We start from the raw sequence: 5,536 nt of genomic DNA on the forward strand, positions 1-5,536 counted from the left end.
GAGGTTTTGGGAACGTCATTAGTTCTGCAGATATTTGATCACAAACCAAAGAATTGGACAAATTCATATTCTGACCTGATGATGTGATTACTATTCATCCTGAGGGGAACATGAATGTGTGTAACAAATTTCATGGCAAATCATCCAATAGTTGTTAAATCATTGTAATCACAAAGTGGGGCCGTGGAGTGGAGCATCCAGTCCTTGTTGAATAACAGTCAACAGTAAGATTTGCTCTGTTGGTCCCTTTAGTGGTCCCTTTGGCGTGTAAAACAATCACTGACTAGACAGGTTGGTAAATAAGACTTTGCAGCGTGGAGTTTATTGACATTGTGCAGCATGATTTCTGGTTGTTGAAGGCCAGTTGAGGTTTTTAGTTATTTTTTGTAGTTTTCAAGACCTGATAGCGATATAAACCAAGTCAGATCACGCTGTCTGACTTCTTACTTCTTGCATCCAAACATTCGATAATCAACGCTGAAGAAGTTGTCCTCAGAAACTGGCAGGAGCTTTCAAAAAATACTTGGCAGGTGGATGGATGAAACATCTGTCTGTCACTGTCTTATTTTGTGAAGCAGCTGGATTTGTGAGATCACGCGAGAATCCCTCTCAGGACGCTGATTAGTCCAAACCAAAGATAGTTTGGACACAAGGCTGACAAAATGGATTCTTTCGTGATCTTGCGAATCCATTATAGTAAGTTGGTGGTTGGAGTTAAAGGAAAGAGTTACATTTTTGATCTTCCTTTTGTTCCTGTTCACAGTAAAATGAATTGTACAGTGAATTATAGCTTTTTTTTATTTCTGTGTTCAGAAATGATTTATAGTCATCTAAACACAAGATTCAAGTTTATTTGTCATTTATTTGTTTGCACATTTAAACAAAATTTGTACTCAGGTCCAACAGCGTACAATACAATATATATATATATATATATATATATATATATATATATATATATATATTTTTTTTTTTTTTTTTTCAAGAATCAAGAAAAATGCTGTAGTTTTGCATGATTATTGTGATGTTGTGACACCTCTGTAGACCTATGAAGGGTTGTTATAATTTAGTATATCCAGACATGATATATTTTATTTTAGATTTAACTGAATAATGTGCAAACATGAGTTTACATTACAAAACATACCCATTAGCTTATATGGTAAGTAGCAAAAGAATGATATTGTTACACAAACACTAAAACACCTGCTACCTTAAGTCCTGGTTAGTAATCACACTTGATCATTATTAACTTTGCTTTAGACTAGTAGCTTTAGTTGCAGGTTTACTGACCCATACTTTGACATACCAATTATTTCATAGTCTGAGTTTTTAACCAGGACAGAATACAGAAGAACTTGGTTTCTGGTCTTTGCCTGAGTCGAGTCACTTATATTATCTCCAAACCACTTCCATTTTGCTCTGTTGTTGTTTTTTTTAATTTGTTGCCTGCAATTTCCTAATTTGCGAGGATCTAGAAACAGTAGTTCATCAGTCCCGCTCTGTTCTACTCACCCTTTCTGATACCATTTGGTGGTCAGTTACTGTTTACTGATGGTTGGCTGCACCGTGCAAGCAACCCGCAGCTTGATTAGCTGCACTGTGGGAGCTGCGATCTGATCAGCTACATTTTTTGCCATCCACCTGACTTCCACGTCTTTCTCACATGAGAGGAACTGGAACAACCAGTGTGGACACCCAGTGCAAGCTCCGCACAGAAAGAGGGCCATTACAGAGCAGGGGGACAATGATTTTCTGTCATACGTGATTTATTGTTATGTTGTTCATAACCTTCAACATCATTAATTCTCTACTTTTACTTGCATGTAAGAAGAATAGATATTTATTTATATTGTTGGCTCTTGAATGCCAAACTTTGAGCTACATTGTTCTCAGCATCAGATTTTTACATCCCTTGCTCAAGTTTGGGATTAGTATGAAAGTAAATGGTTACAGACCATGCTCAGTGATGTCCTAAATTCAGTGGACATCTTGTTTTTTACAACCATCACTTTGAGTGGACTAAACACGGTGCTCAAGTGACCCATCATAGACTTGTTCAGTTCAGTTCAGTTCAGTTCAGTTCAGAGCTTTATTGTCCCTCAAGGGGAAATTTGATTTGCAGTGACAGTACAAAAAACAAGTAACACAACAATAATAAATAAATAGTGACATACAACATCATCGCAGCATACAGTACAATCAAACTTGATAAGAAGCGATCGTGATTGGAATAAAACTCAAACTCTGTACCCGTTGTGGAGCACCCTCTTTGAGAAATGGAGCTCTGCTATTCGAGTTGCTGAAGATTCGAGATTCAAAGTCGTGCGGCTGATGAAAGACGCGCAAGTCACCAGAACCAGACGACGTGGGAGACTGTCTCCACATCTCACAAGCTTGTTTAAGTGGGATCACACTGGTACCACATCACAAGACAGATCACTCATCGAAATCTGGACTACTACAGCAGCTGCAGTCTGAATCAGCTGTGGGAAAGTGTGACTCATTACATGAAGATGGCCATTGAGACAAGTAGTCTGCAAATCCAGCTTTGCTGCAACTCTCAAGCTCGGAGACATCTGGAGAGACAGTCTAAACAGAAATGTCAGATAAGGAGGAGATGGAGGCAGCCATTTGGTCATTTTGACTTTGACTCAGCTTGCACTGTATGTGCAGTTTTTAATATTTTGTTATATCTTACAGTTTATTTTTCACTCTTATTAATATTTTACTGTATGTGTTTGAAGGCCACACAAAGTATTTCAATCTTTAGCTTGTACTCACAGGCCAACACTCGCCCTCTCTATAACGAGGAGTCCCTTTTGTCTAAATGCACTGAAGGTTTTCAGATGTTGTAGACTAACTTGTCAAAGCAGTGTATTCTTATGTGCTCTGTACTTTACTCACATGACATCTGGCCTTTATCACAAGACCGTCCATTAGGGAAACTTTTCTATGCAACCTACAAAACAAGAATTGAAACAAAGAGATAGAGTGATGCGGAAGGATCTGAGAGATGAAAGCATCAAAGTAGCAGCTACAAAACTGTCATGCAGTATACAGAAACAAGGCTTCACCCAGAATATCAAAGTCCCTGACAGAAGTGCACATTTCAAGTCAAAAGTCTGTCTGACATAACAAAGTCAATACAGGCCAGAGGGGGAAAAAACCCTGTAGTGTGATTATTATGATTTACAAATGACTTAGGAAGGAAGCAGCTGGTGTCCCGGTGGAACAGTGTCGTAAGAGTCAGGCTGTGTACTGGATGGTGATGTTCTTGGTTTGAATAAGACTCTGGAGCATTGCTAAATGTCATCCCTCTGCACTTAGCTTGGCTAAAATGGGATGATGGGAGGTCAGTCCACCACTTTGGTCCAGACTGAAATATCAACAAGTTATGGATGGATTGCCGTGAATTATTGGTATAGACATGCAGGATGATCTAGTGTCACCATTGGGTCAACATTTTAGTAAGTCGTTTATAACAAGATACCTTCAAACCTGTACTTTGTGTTTAGTGCTAACATGTAAATATTATATCTGCTCAGTGTCAGTGTGTTAGCTTTGTCATTGTGAGCATTTGGCCACCGCTATCTTTGGCATGTAGTTCAGAGCACTGTGAGCCTCACAGACCTGCTGCTCTTGTCTGTATAGCCTTATATTATAAATCACAAATACGCCTCAAGGGACAAATACGTCTTTACAATCTGTAGAGCAGTCCAGTTCTTGTTTCACTGTCTCTTAAAAAATAAAAAGGGGGGGGGGGTTAATTAAAAACAGAAGCAACTGAAATGGTTAGCTGTTACAAGACATAGGTTATTTCCAGTTCAAACATGCTAGCTTTTTTCATTACTAAATATGAACAGTGTTTTGTTTTAAAAAATATGGTTTGTTCAGTAGTTCATGAATATTGAACAGACATTACGATGCTTTAAAATGCCCTACCAGTGTCGACAGTGTGATAAATGTGCTTCTGTTTTGCCATGAAACACACTTTGAAAATCCAGATTTGTTATTTTGTCAATATGGAAGAGACTACATGGTTGTAAGACTTCATTATCTGCCTATGAACACATATCATCTACCTATTGAAAGTCAAATGCACAGTAACACAGTCAGAAATTCTTGAGACACAGCAAGTAGTAGGTAAAAAACCCAAATTATTAAGAAAATCAACAAATAAGGGCAAGAATAGCAAAAATATACATAATAAAATAACATTATATACATAACAGTAAAACACTGAGTAGTGGATCTCTATTCTCCACTAACGTCTACCACACAGCAGCAGCATGAACTGTGCCTGGGTGGCTGAAGTCATTTTAGACTTTCTGTGCTTTCTTAAGTCATCACAGAGAAATGAGGGCTGTGATCAGTAGTAGAAACTTTCTGCCTTCAGTCACTTAAAAAAAACAAATCAAATCTAAAATCAAATTCAGGATGTGTCAATTACACACTGTTTAGAGTGCATGGAGAGTGCACAATTAGATTAACTGAGGAATGATTAATGCACTGATAGTCACTGAGCTGATAGTAGTGATAATGAAAATACCAACAGGGCTGTTTGAGAGTCTAAAGTTTCACCTCTGGCTTGTTATTTTAACATATTGTCTTGAAGGTAAACACATGAGCTCACTTTAATAAAAGTTCTCTGTGCGCACACCTGCATCTGTAACCATTTGTGTGATCACTTGATAAAAAAGCAAAACATTTGGAGCCGGTCCAGTATGAGCCCTTGAAATTAGTCATGCAGACTGCTGACCCACATTTGGGACTTCAGCTAGGGGAAAAGGCAACCAGGAAGTGGTAAAAAAAACAAAAACGTAAGGAAGTGCATGGGGAAGCACTTGAGGGGAAAAACAAAGGCTTATTTTGCTTGTGGATTTAAGTGTCGTCTCTTTTTTCTTTTTTTCTTTTTTTGGTATGGCCTGTGTTATTATTTTTCCAGCTTCAAGTAAATGGTTTATAAACTTATTATGAACAGGGTCAGACAGGCTAATCTCTGTCTTGCTGGTTGGGAGGAGACACCTCTCATCTCCTGTACGTGTGATTTATTTCCCTTCACACACACACACACACACACACACACACACGTACACACACACTCACACAGTAAGGATCATGTGGGGCCAATCTATATTTTCATTATGTCAGTGGTCTTTTTTGCCGAGTTTACACCAGCTTGTTACCCTAATAGATTAAAGGCTACTTGTCATGCTTCCCAGTGGTATTAAGCTCCAGTTCAGACCGTACCATTCACAATTTGACACCCGAGTCAAACGGCGTTATTACAACCTATAGAAACAATTTTCCTTCACGGCACTAGAAATGACATTGAGTCAGGATTGCTTTTATGCATTTAGCACGTGTTAAAGATTACAATCTGCCTGCCCCCCCCCCTCCCCGGTCACTACGGGTTTCTTTCGGTTGTGTTGCACAGCCGAGTGCTTATGCTGCTGCTGCCGTCGTGAACTGAGCTACCAGCTGACCTACTTTCTCTCAGCTCACTCGGTCCTGTTTACAAGCCACTGCCAGC

The sequence above is a fragment of the Scomber japonicus genome, chromosome 13 (genome assembly GCF_027409825.1).
Source record: "Scomber japonicus isolate fScoJap1 chromosome 13, fScoJap1.pri, whole genome shotgun sequence".
Taxonomy (NCBI): domain Eukaryota; kingdom Metazoa; phylum Chordata; class Actinopteri; order Scombriformes; family Scombridae; genus Scomber; species Scomber japonicus.